Source organism: Pinus tabuliformis, chromosome 1_1, assembly GCF_031772625.1.
Source record: "Pinus tabuliformis cultivar Carrire ecotype Pingquan chromosome 1_1, CPIR1, whole genome shotgun sequence".
Lineage (NCBI taxonomy): Eukaryota > Viridiplantae > Streptophyta > Pinopsida > Pinales > Pinaceae > Pinus > Pinus tabuliformis.
The window spans coordinates 186,514,798-186,532,189 of NC_142297.1; the positions used below are offsets into that span (position 1 = coordinate 186,514,798).

General features: G+C 37.3%; 2 pseudogenes; both read right to left on the reverse strand.

Moving 5' to 3' along the window:
- Positions 1 to 941: 941 nt before the first annotated feature.
- LOC149212165 (helicase-like transcription factor CHR28) lies at positions 942 to 1,618 on the reverse strand (annotated as a pseudogene).
- A 183-nt stretch (positions 1,619 to 1,801) lies between these two features.
- Positions 1,802 to 15,993, reverse strand: LOC149212166 (helicase-like transcription factor CHR28 pseudogene; annotated as a pseudogene).
- Positions 15,994 to 17,392: the final 1,399 nt, after the last annotated feature.

Genomic DNA, 17,392 nt, shown 5'->3' on the forward strand with positions numbered 1-17,392 from the left:
GAATGAGGGTTTTACCAGTAGAAAACCTAGTATCAAACCCCCATCCAATATTCAGTCAATTGATGGTGCCAAGGTATGTTTCATTTTTAACTTCACTGCATTTTCCCTCATTTATAGTCTTCTACACAGAGATGAGTACACACATCTCAGGTCTCTGGTTCAATATCCACTGTTTTTTGCATCACACTTGTATGTTTAGGCTTTAATCTTCGTGATACTTTTTGTCACTATTTGTAGGCATATCATTGGCATTAGATGAGTTTGAGAGGCCATTTATCATAAAAAAGGAGCAAGAGCAAAAAACCCAAATGAAAGACTTAAATGCTCATAAGGCCAACATTGTGGTTGCCAGAGCCATCACGAGAATCCTCTGCACCTTACTTGACTCCAAGGAAATAGGAAATATGATCCAGAACGTGACAGTGATGTCACCATTAGTAATCTCCTATTCCATTTAATCTTTCTCTATTTTTGGATCGGTGAAACAAAATATATGATTTATAAGTAGAAATTACTTTAAAAATTTATGTAGATATTTTGCAAGGAGTGAAATAACCAAATATTCTATAATATTCTCACTCGTTCTCACATAGTGCAAGGCCTGCGAGGCCCACTGAGTTCCTACAAAACAAAAAAACAAAAAACAAAAAATAATTTTGATAGTTAAAGGCCATTGTAAGATATTGTCACAGTCCATGATGTTATTTCCAAGTTATTATGTGGGAAATTGTCTAATTGATGAGGAACAAATTGTTTTCATTACAACAAGTCTTGTGTTAAGCACCTATGAGCAACCCTCGAGAGGAGCAATGCAATGGAAATTCTCTTTCATGTATAACTTGCTCCCATGAAATCCCAAAACTATCTCAAAACTTGTAGCTTTGCTTCTTTTTTTGTAACTCCTTAGTCACTTTTCCTTTCTTGAACTAATACCAATGTTCTCAAACCATAAATAGATATATCAAGTCCTCCCCTGTAAGGCATCTTTGACGACCACCAACTCCATCCTCCCTAAATGTTGATGTGAGCATTTCTCGCTTCCATTACTGGAGTGCTAAAATACAATCTTCCACAATATATTTAACTATAAATCAAGAAATCATTACATGACACATGTGTACATTTTGATGTGATATATCAATAGGTTTGTCTTCAGTTGTTGGATTCCACCAAAGATCAAGCAGAAGAACATAACATACAACAACCATGTTGAGACCAAGACTTGCAACTTTTAGGGACATTGCCATAACAATTACCTTAGGCAGTGTCTTGAAATCACCCATAGCTTTATCCTATGCTATTATAGACATAGTTCCCTCCAGTCTTCTATGTTGTATGAATTGTTTTTAATTGGAAACTCGAGAAAATCTAGCATACTCAACCACAGGGAGAAAACTATGGCTTTCTTTGATGCCTCTATAATTTGTTGCTTTAGACTTGGCTTTGCATGTTGATTACTATTACCACTATCAGATGTTTTAGCAGAATCTTCATTGATATTATTGACATAACTGTTCCTAGAGGCAATTTTACGTAATTTTGGGAGGGCTTGGAGAGTTTTGATCGCATATTTGATCTTTGAATAATGAAAGTCTATATTTTCAAGTTTCGAATTCATTTCACTGACTCAAAGTTTGGATTTTCAAGTTTTGAATCCATTTCATTGACTCCTTCTAAACTTACAAAGATCTCATCATTGACAGTATCATCAGAAATCCAATGCTTTAAGGCAATTTGAAAAAACATGAAATCTTTCTTCAGATGCATTTTGCAACCTTGAGTATGGAAAACTATTGGTTGACTAAGTAAGGCCATCTAATATGCACTGGTTGAAAAATAGATGACCAAAAATGGTGACAACGACTTCTTCAGGGGAATCATTATAGAGGCCACAAAGAGCCAATGAACCTTCCAAACAATTTATCAAATCAATCTATTTTTCCCTAGGTAGATTCTATAGAAGAACTCCAAGTAGACATGGATAAGTAGCTTTTAACAAGAAGAGGATGATCACATGATTGACGAAGACGTAACAACATCATAATATATTCACATAGTTCTTTTTCATATTTCCTACAACAACATAGACCTTGAATTGAAGTTGTGAATGAGCTTCAAGAAAGTGATAAAAGTCATGTTCTTCTGAAGAGAATTCAACCCTCTGCAAGGTAACTGTTTTAGGAGGTAATGTAATAATAGGCATCCCATCAATGGTAGTACCTTTTGTACACCGAAGCATTACTATTTTAAAGACAACATGGAGCTTTTGGTATCCTAAAATTGGATTTCTGGAAAATGGTAACTTTATTTTGGAAGTGAAAGACTTATAAACAAAATATGGATCATCTTTAAGAAACCTAAAGTAGGTGAAAATATCATCAATAGAATTCTGGATTGGTGTCCCAGAGAGACACCACCTTCATTTAGCTCGTAAACCGCAACCCTAACATGATCTAGCAACTTGGGTCTTATGATTCTTAATAATGCGAGCTTCATCTAGAAACACCCTAAACCAACCAAATCTTGCAAGAGGGTGAGGAATAGGTTCACTTGTGGAGTATTTTTCCCCCTTTCTACTCTTTATCTTATTAACAATCTCTGATGTCTTATTTTTCCTTTTAAGAATAAAAGAGTCAATTAGACCATAATCATCAAGATTTATTTCAACTTCTTCGTAATTGTCTCCAAGGTCTTGATTTATAACCTCAATTCTTACGATGGAATAAGTAGTCAAAACAATTTCATGCTTTTCCAGCTTATCAGGGTCCTTTGTCTTGTTGCTTCCATGATAGACATGGAGAAACAAATTGGGTTTTGTGGCAACCCTATCACAAGTTTCCTGTGCCCATTAATTAAAAACACTTTTTGGACACACAACAAAAGTACTTGCAAATGGTTGGCCTTTCTTCATAGACAATGTATTTTATTTCTACTTAATATATTCCTCCAAAGCAATATCATTTGCACCATTATTTGATGTCTTTCTTTGCAAACATGTTGATACTACATCATCTTCATCTAGATTTACAACAGATGTTTCAACCTTTACTTGATTTGAATCTTCCTGAAGAGATTTGTTAGGAGGCCTCTCCTTCAAAATTAAAGCAATCATTGAGACAGTCTTCCCAAGCCCCTGATCATCTGCAAGAATACCACCAGCACAGTGTATGTTGGTTGTCCCTTGTAGAACCATCCAAGCCAATGAAATCCTCTGGTACTTTAGAAAAGGTACTAACAAAATACCATCATTAGGAGTAGCTTCTACTGATGCCAGATCTTGGTACTGTGATACTGCTCTGAATGTCACTGCTTCATCATCCTTTGGCTAGGATGGCACATGTGGACCAACTACATTTAAGGATATTGCACAACCTATAATAGAAGGCAAGTGCCTTCCTATATTGTAGTAATCATGGTTGTCTTTTGTATCTAAATCACTATTCTAGTATGTAATATCATTCAGGTTAGGTTTCTCAATCACTTCCTCATCAAGATTTACTGAACCAGATTTCTAGGTAAAAGGAAAACTCCCACCTCTCCACTCCTTGATTTGTGGTTTCTGTTCAAAACTCCCACTATTCCACTCCTCCTTGATTTGTGGATTGTGTTCAATACTCCCACACATCCACTCCTCCCTGGCTTGTGGATTCTATTCAAAACTTTGACCCATCCACTCCTCCATGACTTGTGGTTTCTGCTCAACACTAAATTCTGAATACTGGTAAGAATTCCCTCTATTCTACTTCATTTCTGTAAATTTTCCTCCCAATGGAAATATGTGTGACAAAATTATTTCCCATGTTTCTTGGGGGCATCCAGTCTGATGCCAAAACTAAGCCATCTCTCTGTTGGGGTCTTTCAAAGTCATCAGGATACATAGTTCCCAACTCTTAAAGGCCTAACACACTTTCCAAATCTTGAAAAATATCTAATGATGAACTTGGGGTAGTTCTACTTAGTTTTTATGATTGTAAGCTCTCACATGAATTTAGATTCAAGCTCTCTCATAGGAAGATATCTCGAATTTTAGATACAAGAATCTGATCAGTCCCTTAGACATGGTGCTCTTTGTGTAGATAGGGATCATAATTGATATGGAAGTTGCATGAGTCTAAACCCATTAAAGGTGTGCCAATGTTTAACTGTTGTTCCTCGTTAGTATCTTCTTGCGAAGCTTTTCTTTGGCCAGGCAGAGCTGGGGGTCTTTGCCATGATTTGAAACAATTCATTGACTTCCATGTCTAAGTCCATCAGAAGTCTTGTATTGCCAATAATCTTCCAGAAATGCTTCAGAACAATCCTAAAACATTGCAATGAAATAATACTCGATCAAGCCTTGAAATGACGCTTGAGATAGTCTTACTCTGGTCTTGGTTCAAGTGATTCTTAGTCTCAAGGGTGTAGGAGCATCATGAGATCAAAAACCCACATTTATGTCACAGTGACCAATCGTAGAAGGACCGAGATGGGCCTCTGGAAGAAGTGTGAGCAGCCTTAGAAAAATTCCATAGAGGTAAATAATTAGCCATTCAGATAGAGGAAAATACTCCAATGGATAATGTAGATGAGTTCAGCCACATAACAAATCATGGTTTATGCCTCATGCAATTTGAATACCCTCCTATTCTAGGGCTAAAATAATCTCAAACAAGGGCTAGTATTGTGTCTCAAATAACCCAAAGAATAGCCCTTAGGGCCAAGGCTCAAATATCCATAATTCTTAAGTGAATAGTGCCAAAAAATGTCCAAATGAATCCTTAGTCAACAATCCTCAAATTTTCATGTAGTAAACCTTGGAACAATGTTGTCCCTTCGTTTCGGTCGTGTGGGCGCCCATGTAAAATCATTCGGGCGGGTCATTTGAGGGCGTTCGTGTCAACTCGTTCGGGCGGGTCGTTCGGGCGAGGGCGCGCTCGGGTGAACGAGCCCGTATAAAAAATGCTAAGTTGTGACCTGAGGTTGGCTTTGTGCGAAACCTTCATATACCGTCGACCCTTTTTCTTTGACCAACCAGTTAAATCTTCTTTTTTGGTCTCATACCAAGGAAAAAATTAATATAAATATAAATAATTGAGATAATTTTAGCTTCAACTGAACTAATGTACCATCATCTTAGCATTAATTCTAAAACATTTTATGTTAAGAAAGAACTTTCCATAATATAGTATACTCCTTTGTAAAGATATAAACACCTCTGGCATATGTGTCAACACTTTTATATGGTCTGATATGTTATCCATTGGATGTTAGCCTATCTTTGGTTTCACACATTGTTCTTTAAGCTTTCACCTCCTCAGATCTTGCCTTTTTTTCATTTAGTTTAGAGAAGGTGCACAGATATGGGACTGTTATCCTTAGTGCCTGGGCTTTCTTGTCTCAACATCAAATCAATTCAATGTTGATTTCATGGACTTGATTTATGCTAAGAAATCACACCAACATCCACAATAAAAGAGAAATTATGGTCATGGCCATGGATTTCCTCAAGCCTTCCAAGGGTTTTCATGTAATGAACATGTTTCAAAGCAACACCTATTCCAAAAAATCAATTGGTAAGGAGGCTTTAAAAGTCCACTTGTCATATTATTGCATATTTTATTTCAAATTTAAAACCAAAAAAATCATTGTAATTTGCTAGAGTTACAAAATTGTAATATTCTTTAACTATGTTCCTACATAAAGGGAATCAATGGGATTACTTCTAGGTAGTTATTACAATGGGATTACTTCTAGGTAGTTATTACAATGGGATTACTTCTAAGTAGTTATTACATTTACCTGGCTAGTATTGGCTAAGTCATTAAAGTGAATGCACCTCTTATTACAAGCTTTCATTAGGTTGTGACAAGAAACATCTGTAGGCCTCTTCCCTGACGTGCTAAGGAATATATCTATCTTTGGCACCTGTGGTGCATTACCTTGGGTATTTTGTTGCACCTCATCCCTCAGCCTACATTCTGTGATTTTAAGTCCCAATTACCTGGAAAGAAAGGTTTACCATGAAAGGAAAAACATAAAGAATGCTCATTATGGCACCTTGTGCCTCCACATATCACCTAATGCAACCAAATTCAGACCCAGAATGACTAAAACAGTGCATAGGATACACCCACTCAAATATAAATTATTTGCACAAAGAACACTCAAGGGTATTTATTCCCAAATAGTTAATCAACAAGTTTCTCTAAAATAGTACCAATGTTTCTCATTTTAAGTTAGATTACTCAGAATTATGAGAGTTTATATGAACCAATCAACAAAAATGTATATTTTTATTAAGAGTTTAGATGTCAACAACATAAATGTGTGTAGATGTATGTTTCTTCATTTATTTATAGTAGAGTTATTGCCTTGATCACCCAGTTAAACATCTGATGTGTCCTTGCCACTTATTAATCTCCACCTATATATCTCAACAATGTGAACGCTTAATAAAAATATGCATTGTTGTTGATTTGTTCATATAAACTCTCATAATTCTGAGTAATCTGACTTAAAATCATAAACTTCTTCATTTATTTACAGTAGAGTTAATGCATTCATCAACTAGTTAAAGATCTGATGTGTCCTTTCCACTTATAAAGCTCTACCTATATAGCGCAACATTGTATCAGTCGAAGTTCTAATTCCAAATATTTGATGCAAAACAGAACACTTTCCAATTTAGTAGTATTTTATTCTATGCATCCCTGAAATTGGTTTCTGGTGGGTCTAGAGCACATTTCTCGAAACCAAAAACCACCCTGGAAACCAAAAACCACCCTGGAAATGTTTCTAGGATGTTGTGTATCTTTTACATTAAAAAAAATATTTTAAAAATGTCCCAAAAAGTTCCCACTAACCCTAACATATCAAAACAAAATCATTGATGGTGAAAAAACTATCACAAAAGAGAGGGCAGACTCGTACCATTACAAAAAAGTGAATAAAACTAACCAAATAAAGCACTTTAACAGGGTTTATTGGGCAACTTTTCCACAACAGGAGGAAAAAAGTCACATTCCCACAATTCAGGCTTTTGCTAATAATTATCTTACTTTGCTCATATACCCTCCCATAATGTGGGTGAGTGGGAAACATATCATATCCCTGCTTCAGTAATATAGCGTAGTCTTAACATTGAGTCAACTAGCCTATACCATATTTTTAATGTTTTGACCATTACATGAAATTAAGGACATCGTGGGGTCCCTTATCACTCAAAAATTGAAGGTGTAGGACCTATGTAGTAGGTTAGACCTTTAAAAAAGGGCCAAAATTAGTGAATTCATCCCCCTCAATGTAAATTCCCTAAGTTTCCCCTGTCACTAGTTGCCACCAAAATCACTGGTTTTGCTTCTAGTGAATATGCAAAACCTATGAAACATCTTAGAACTTAAAAAAACGGCCAAAATCAGTAAGTTCAGTCCCTTTAATGTCAATATTCTAAGTTTCACTTGCCACCAACTACCAACAAGGTCACTGTTTTTGCATCCAAAGCACTGTGGCCCACACTAGGTAAGCCTAAAAAAATTTCACCTACCACAAACTTCCACTAAGGTCATTGGTTTTTCTTCCAAAATAGTGTGACCCAAACTAGAAAAGCATCAAAACTGACATGGAAGTGTGTAGACAACCAAAGCAGCAAATCATACACAAGGCTACCTTTATTTCAAGATTTTTGGCAGGAGGCATCTTAGAAGGTTGCATGGAGGATGATGGGGCCTCCCAAGCCCCAAACTCTAAAATCTACACTAAGAGAATCCATTAAACAACTTTTGGAGAGAGTGACATTTTGTTACTTAGTTGCAGAAAGAACTTTTAATTGCAAGTTGTGCAAAAAAATTGTTAGGAGAACTTAAGTGATTGACCATCTTAGGCCCCTGCAAAAGAAAGGAATGTTATTGGTTGAATGTTGTAGAATACCTCTATTGGGTCCCTATAATACTAGTGATTACCCCATTAATATTGTAGTTATACCCCTTATTTATATTGTTGTGCCCCTATTACTCCCATATTGTTATTTCTGTGCCCCATAGAATCCCTTTATTGTTATTTTTGTGGCTTTATATTATTATTGTTAGGTCAACTGGATTATATTGTGACTCCTTAGACTCCTATATATAGAAAGGAGGTTTTTTCATTTGAATCATCCAAGAATTGTTCATTTATGTAATGTAAAGGAGGTTGCCCCCTCGAAGAGGCTGAATTCTAAGGCGTTGATCTATCTTTTCTATCTTTTCTTGAGTTGGTTTCATAACATTTGGTATTAGAGCTTTGGATTCTAGGGTTTCGCTGCTCCAAACAGGTCATCATGGAATTTTCGCTATAACGTTTTCTCTGTGACGTTTCAGAAGTCGCAAACAAAACCCATTTGAGAAGAATTCGCGCTGAACCTTGGGTCCAAATTACAGATCTTTGCACACTATATTTTTAGAGATATGATCTAAGGAAGTCGGTCTTTTTGCAGACTCCTGAATTACATTCTAAACAGGTGACCTGGGGAAAATCGTCATAACTTTCTCTCTGAAGATCGGATTGAAATTTTGTAAGAAGGTGCAAAAATAGGACGGACTATAGTTTTTTGTATGCATTTTTCAGATCCATAGGTCGAAACAGTGACTTGTGGCACGTCGTACAAGTTTTCTCTATTGAACTAGGATAAAATCAAGTCACTGTGGGAGATTTCACATAACTCTTCCTTGGAGAAACCAATTTGAGTCAGACTTGTGGCATTGGAGAGAGGACACAAAAGGATACTACAGGCTACAATTTGAAAACTAGATGATATGAAATTATAGAGATAAATCAGATTCAATATCAGGCTTCTACAAAGTGAAAAAAGGTGTGTAGTTTTTTTTATTTTTTGCACAAGCTTGGTTTGAAGGAATTCAAAGGGAATAGTAAAGCATTATTATCGGTAACTGATGCCTTGAGGAAAGAAAATGAAAACACCTAGTAAGGACCTGAAAGCTCTAGCATGACTCATGAAAAAGAGGAAGAAATGCTACATGATATATCAAAATTACAAGAACAAGTGCAACAAATGTCACGCTCACAAAAGCTAACAGAAGTTAAGATAAATGGCGTGGAATCTAAGATAAATGGCATGGAATCTAAGATAAAGGGCGTGGAAGCTAAGATGGATGATTAGAAGACATATTTGAAGACATACATGGAATAATTGAAGATAGATTTGAACACAAACTTGAAGACAGGCATGACAGATATGAAGATAGATTTGACAAATTTTGTACAAGAAATACTTACTAATTTTGAAAAGGTAGTAAAGGAAACTCATGATGCAAAAAAAAAAAATGTTAATCATGACATCATAGACTCTAATGTTGGATCGAAGACCCACCATATTCCAAAAATTGATATGAGGAAGTTTGATGGCAAGGATCCCGCAACATGGATATTACAGATGGAGCAATTTTTCGATCTCAATAATGTGCAAAACACACAAAAGGTACGTACAGCAACTTTATATTTGGAACCAAATCAATTTGTATGGTATCAATGGCTTTGCTCTCATAAACAATTTATCACTTGGGCAATTTTTACGGAAGAATTGATAGCACATTATGAGGATACAAAAAGAAACACTTTTTTAGCCAATTGATAAGTCTCAAACAAAAGGGTTCAATAATGGAGCACATTGAGGAGTTCCAAAAATTGAACATAAGGGTAAAAGATATTCCAGAGGAGTATAGGATTGATGTGTTCATAGGGTCTTTAAAGGATAATATCCAACATGATGTTCACATTTGGGAACCTGATTCATTAGAGAAGGCATTCAGGTTAGCAAGAAAAATGGAAAGCAAAATTATGGCAACCAGGAAACATACCACTCACAACTATGAAGACGGAAGTGTTGTTGCCCCTAGTTTTCCACAACCTATAAGGTTGACACCACAACAATTGGAAGAAAAAAGAGCAAAAGGGCTTTGTTACAGTTGTGATAGCAAGTACACTAAAGGTCATAAGTGTGCTGAGAAGAAATTATTCTACATAGATTGTGAAGAGGAAGAAGAAAATGAGCAAGAAAGGTCAAAGGAATAGGATATACTCTAGGAACAAAGCCTAGATGAAGAACAAATAAATCTGACCATATCTTGTCATGCATTGGCAGGAATTACCACTCCTCAAACCATCAAGATAGAAGGACAAATCAAGAAGAAAAAGGTAATAGTGTTGATTGATTCAGGAAGCACCCACAATTTTATTCATTGTAGGGTAGCAAAAGAATTGAATTGCTTCCTATATCCAACACCAGAGTGTTAAGTGATGATTGCAAATGGAGGAACAATAAATTGCTCTGGAAAGTGCCATAATATGAAGCTATCGATGGGAGAATATGTATTGACTAGACCAATGATTTCCATTCCAATGGGAGGTGCTGATGTTGTACTAGGAGTCCAATGGCTACAATCCTTGGGTACAATAGCTTTTAATTTTCAAGAACTTTTCATCAAATTTTCTATGGAAGGAAAGGAAATTGAATTAAGGGTTATTGTAGGGAAACCAGGAAAGATAATCAACTCTAATGGTATGACAAAGCTTCTAAAAAAGGAACAAAGAGGTGTAATTGCACAATTATGTTCACTAGATGTTTCCACATCGGAATCATCTATTTCTCCAGATCTCCAAAAAGTCTTGGACAATCATTCCAAGGTATTTGAGACTCCCAAAGGTCTCCCACCTATACGTGATCATGATCATGCTATTCATCTGATTCTAGGAAGTGTTCCTCCAAACATCAGGCCGTACATATATCCCTATGTCCAAAAGAGTGAAATTGAACGTATGGTTGCAGAAATGCTAGAGGCTGGTATAATTCAACCGAGTCAAAGTTCTTTCTCTGCTCCAATAGTATTGGTGCACAAGAAGGATGGATCATGGCGCATGTGTCCGGATTATAGGGAGCTCAACAAGCTCACTATTAAAGATAAGTTCCCCATTCCTGTCATTGATGAATTACTAGATGAATTGCATGGATTAATTTACTTCACCAAGTTGGATCTTCGTTCAGGATATCATCAAATAAGAATGAAGATTGAAGACATTCCGAAAACAACATTTAGAACTCATGAGGGTCATTATGAATTTTTGGTCATGCCTTTTGGCCTTACCAATGCACCTTCAACATTTCAAGGTTTGATGAATTCAATTTTCAAACCATTCCTTTGAAAATTTGTGTTAGTATTTTTTGATGATATACTAATCTACAACAAGTCTTGGAAGGATCATGTTGAACATGTTGACAGGGTGATACAACTATTGGAGGAGAAACAATTATATGCAAAAAGATCCAAATGTTTCTTTGGAGTCCAGGAGGTGGAATATTTGGGTCATATTGTATCTCATGAAGGAGTTAAGGTAGACCCTAGCAAAATTAAATCCATTAAGGAATGGAAAATTCCCACAACCATAAAGCATCTGCGAGGATTTCTTGGGTTGACAGGGTATTATCGTAAGTTTGTTAAGAATTATGGGAGAATAGCAGCACCTATAACAACATTATTGAAGAAAGATGCATTTTCATGGACTCTGGAAGCAACAAAGGCCTTTGAACATCTTAAAGAGGCAATGTGCCAAGCACCGGTCTTAGCTACACCGGACTTCACAAAAAACTTTATTGTGGAATGTGATGCTTCAGGAAATGGAATTGGTGCTGTTCTAATGCAAGATGAAAGACCCATTGCTTTTGAAAGTCGTCCGATCAAGGGAAAGTTTTTAAGCAAAGCTATTTATGAGAAAGAAATTTTGGCAATACTCCATGCACTTAAGAAATGGTGACCCTACCTAATGGGAAGACACTTCAAGGTAAAAATGGATCATGATAGCCTTAAATACTTTTTAGAACAAAGATTATCCTCTGAAGAGCAACAAAAGTGGGTCACAAAGATGTTGGGTTATGACTTTGAAATCATCTACAAAAAAGGGAAGAAAAATGTGGTGGTAGATGCACTCTCAAGAAAGGATGAGGATGTGGAAGCATTGTTGTGCGCCATTTCTATTATCCAACCAGATTGGATAAACGAAGCAAGGGAGGAATGGAAGAATGACGAAGAAGTGTGGGTACTTATTCGAAAGCTACAACAAGATTCCAGTATGTCTGATACATTTAGCTAGAAAAATGATTCGTTATGGTACAAAGATCACCGATACCTCTGTAAAAATTCCTAGCTAAAACAAAAGATTCTTATGGAATTGCACACTTCTCCCTTAGGAGGGCACTCAGGATTTCTAAAAACTTACCATAGGGTTAAGAAGGAATTTTTTTGGGATGGTCTTAAATCAGATATTCAAAAGTTTGTGGCGGAATGTTTGGTTTGCCAACAAAATAAAGTGGAAACAATTAAGACACCAGGTCTATTACAACCTTTATCCATTCCAAGCCAACGTTGGGAGGAGGTTTCAATGGATTTTATCACAGGTTTACCCAAGTCTGAGGGAAAGAGTGTCATCATGGTGGTAGTTGACAGACTTACCAAGTATGCACACTTTTGTGCATTATCACATCCATTTAAAGCCAGTACAGTTTCTACTGCATTTATGGAAACAATTCAAAAGCTACATGGAAACCCAAAGATTATTGTAAGTGACAGAGATCCCATTTTCACTGGAAATTTTTGGACAAAATTATTTTCTTGTCTTGGTACTCAGTTAACTCATAGCTCATCTTATCATCCTCAATCTGATGGGCAAACTGAGATAGTAAACAAACGTTTGGAAGGATATCTTCATTGCTTTGTGTCTGATAAACAGACACAATGGGTCAAATGGTTGCCTCTAGCTAAATGGTGGTATAACACTTCCTTCCATACAGCAACAAAAATGACCCCATTTATGGCACTTTATGGGTATCAACCATCGTCCATCACATCATATTTAAGAGAAAATTCTAAGGTTCAGGCAGTGGAACATCACATCGAACATCAACAACAAGTCCTCCAACTCTTAAAGGATAACCTCGTGTTGGCACAGAATAGAATGAAACACCAGGCAGATCAACATCACAGTGAAAGAAGTTTTGATGTAGGTGATTGGGTATTCCTACGGCTACAACCATATAAGCAAATTTCCCTCAAGCAAACTAAAAAGGATAATAAATTATGACCAAAGTATTATGGTCCATACAAGGTGTTGCAAAAGATTGGTACTATGGCATACAAATTGGAGCTTCCTGCAGCTTCTCGATTGCACCCAGTTTTCCATGTTTCATATTTAAAGAAGGTTATAGGCGACAAGCTCCCAGTTCAAACAATATTGCCAGAACTTGACGAGGAAGGAAAAATTATATTGGAACGGGAAGCAGTCATAGAAACAAGAACTCGACAGCTACGAAATCGATCAATTTCAGAGTATCTTATCAAGTGGAAGAACTTATTCGCTGAAGATTCCACATGGGAGGATGAGAATTTTATGCAGAAGTATCTAGAACTACTCAAGCATTGAGGACAAAACTTTTTTGAAGGAGAGGGGCATGTTGGGTCCCTATAATACTAGTGATTACCCCATTACTATTGTAGTTATACCCCTTATTTATATTGTTGTGCCCCTATTACCCCATATTGTTATTTCTGTGCCCCATAGAATCCCTCTATTGTTATTTTTGTGGCTTTATATTATTATTGTTAGGTCGGCTGGATTATATTGTGACTCCTTAGACTCCTATATATAGAAAGGAGGTTTTCTCATTTGAATCATCCAAAAATTGTTCATTTATGTAATGTAAAGGAGGTTTCCCCCTCGAAGAGGCTGAATTCTAAGGCATTGATCTATCTTTTCTATCCTTTCTTGAGCTGGTTTCATAACAACCTCTCTCTTTTTATCAATAGAATATCTACTTTCCTCCCTATGGTGCATTACCTTGCGTATTTGGCTACACCTCATCCCTCAGCCTACATCAAGTGATGGTATTATTATTGAATTTTCATTTGTAGACAATGTTAGCCTCCTATACCAATAGGTTTCATATTTCATGATTAACAGGAGAAGTTCCAAATATGTTCTGCTTTGATGATGCAAAGGTCCCATATTTGTGTGTAAAAACACATCTGCAAACAATTTTGTTAATGTCCTACTTGTTGATGGGTGATCCAACAGTATAATCTAGATCATGCCATGTTTAAATTGATGTTGTAGAATAGAGAAAGAGAATCTGTCCAAACAGTTTAAGCTTGGCAGATTAGTAGTTAGGTAGAGAACAAAGGCGCCCAACTGCTTAATCTGGGCCCTCGGAAGTGATAAGGGTAGTTTTAGATAGCAAATCATTTGAAAAATAAAAAGAAAAAATCAATTGAGGGTTTGCAAGTCTAAGTGCACCCTCCCTGAAGTAACAAAAAATGCTAGGTACTAAGATGGGTAGGTAGATAGGGGTTGCCAAAGCCTGATTTTCTTCATGTGTTAGCTTTGAAAAAGAAAGTTTATATTGGCAAGAACAGAGCTGTCTATTTAGCATTTTGATAACAAAATATGGAAGCATGTCTAATTTCCCCCTTTTCCCCATAAAACCTCTTTCTAACATCCCTCCGCGGACCTTTGGGCTCTCCCCAACAAAGTCCTGCTATCACTTTCTCTTTTGAGAAACATCAAGCCAAGTTGTTGGTTTCCATCACACAAGAAAGCCACATTTCTTGTGCAAAATCATTCCTCACTCTCATCTGCTCCTAAACCTAAGTTTACTCCTTAAACCTAGCTCTCAGTTCCCTTTTCACATTTCAAATCCATATTAACTTCTAATCTTATTATATAGCTCCCTAGCTTTTCCCTTTCCCCTACTATTATAGCATTTTTATGTAAAAATCCCCAAAATATGTACATATCCTCCCCTTGGGCAATTTAGTCATATATCCCAAAGACTGGAAGTGTGATGAAGTCGGACTCCCATGTAAATATCTGTTCATACTATAATCGGGAATTAAATTAACACCTGGTTGATTTAATAACCCTTACCCACCTTACAAACTGTAATGTCATGTTTCCCCGTTTATTATGTAAATTTTCGCAAAACCCACAATTATCATTTATCCAAAGTTTTTATGTCTCGGCGCGTTTTACCAAAAAAGAAAAAATAATTAAATATTGGTCGGGTCCCGCCATAATCGCGCTGGCGGTTTCGCCTCCCGCCCACCATCAGATCCGGGCCCTCCCATTTGACGGTCATCGGGCATTTCGGAACCCCTCCACCATCCGACCGTTAGCTCCCGAAATTGTCAGTCGGTTGACGTATTCCCTGGGACGCGTGTCTATTCGCTATTGTATTGGGCGGCCTCTGACAGATACCAGACCCGTACCAAAAGCGGTCCGATAAAACCGCTTACCACTGTTTCTTTTCCGCCCATGTCATCGTTGCGTCATAATTACGTCAGTAGTCGCTTCAACTCCCATTTCACTGTCAATCCAACATGGCCGCCGTGTCATCCTTCCATGTCAGCCCAGTCACGCATCACCACGTCACCTGCCGTACCCGGACCTGACCAGTGACGTCATGCTGATGTCATTCATAAAAAAGGCGCAAAAAATCGCATTTTTTCCATATTTTGTGCAAAATCACAATTTTTCTCATTTTTTCATTGGACGGGCGCTTTACCACCTACATGCTATTTGCACGTTGTTTTCCAACAACTCCAGAATTGAATTCCTGAGGTGTTGCTGCTGCAAATTCACCACTGCCAACACCCCAAACCTCATAATTACCAGGTATTTACCGTTTCCTCTACGCAACCTGGTTTTCGAGTTTCCCTGTATTAAGAAATTCTAATCAAACAGTTAAATTCCCTGAGTTCTGAGACCTTGTAATTGCCAAATCAAACCAGAGTACATCTGAAAGGGGTCCTAGGTGCAATTCTGCTCCATTCACACACTTTCTTCTCCATTTCCAACTCAAACCCGTTGTCAAACATACTTCACTTCGCAAAGCAACCCGCTGGATTGCAATTCACCCTTTCCACCTCTTTCAGCAGCATTTTCACTCTGTTTAACCCAATTCACCTTCATTCTCATCTCTGCAAGTTACTTCATCAATCATAATACCCTGTTCAGTTCTACCTTTACTAAGCCCAAGCACAATTCAACTCCAAAGGATAATTACACAATGGAGACCCCTCTGGCTTTGAATATTGCACCCCTGAATGCCCCACATAAAAGTCTAGAATGGTTATCCCTTGCTGACAGAGATTATCAAATGGTGGAGGTAATTGAATTGTCCAGCAGATACCACATCCCAGTCATAACTGAGATAAGAGCAAGACATAGAAATGGGACTGACATCTTGAGAATCTGGGAGTCCCACTTGCCAATTTATTACCTCCCTCAGGTGAATGTTTTCCCTGATTTGATTCATCAGTGCTGTTCAAATTATGATCCAAATCAAAGGGTTGTCCTCAGTCCTTCAGGCTCTGTTTTATTCCGGATTACCCCTGAAGCTATCAATCAAATGCTTCATTTTCAATTAGCAAAGCCATTGACTCCTCTTTCTATGCAACACCTGATAGACCAAGGTGCCAAACTTTCCAGTTCACAAGTCACCAGAATTGCTCAATTGTTTATACAGCCAGATTTTCAACCTCAGAGGCCTCCTCCATTTCTACATGTATGGTTCAATGACATAGGCAAGGTCCTGGTAAATATGATTTCCTACATCCTGGGCTACTATACTAGTGAGTATGTGGATGAAACAATCTTGGTCATGCTGTCTATGTTTACCTCAGGAAAGCCTCCTGCTCTCCAATATGACTATGCTACATTTATTGCTGACAAGATTCATGAACAATTCATGAATTTAGAGAGAGAGAGGGTATTCAAATACACCTCTTACATATATCATTTGCTATTGTACAATCAGCCTGACAGCTTCCCTATATTCCTCAAGAAGCTAGATGCAAGAGGAAACAGGAGATCAGTGATATTCTGGACACCAGTCTGTCACCATATCTTTTACTCTCCATACAACTAATGTGAGTTCATTGATCTGTTAATCCATCCAGCCTTGTCCCTGCTGTTGAGTTCTCCTCCTCCTAGACTCACAGATGAAATGCAGAAGGTCCTCCAGCTTTCAAAGAACTATAGCGTTGGAGATTGGCACTTCTACCAAGAACATTGTAATCAGAATGTATGGCTGTGAGCTGGCCCCATACAGGCTGCCAAAGTATGTTCCCATGAGACTTTTTGCTTTAGAATACTTTCGACAATTTGGCAATGCAGACATGGTTCACTTCCATAGCAAAAATAAGAAGGTACAGCTGAAAATTAAGCACCAACTGGGTCCATTCATTTTTAACAAGAGGGAGGAAGCCTGGGAGGAGGCAGGCAAGGTCCTGAAAAGTTTCCAGTTCAAAACAAGCTTCTATTGGGCACCATATGACCCTAATCATTTCATAAGACTTAGGAGAATCAAATACAT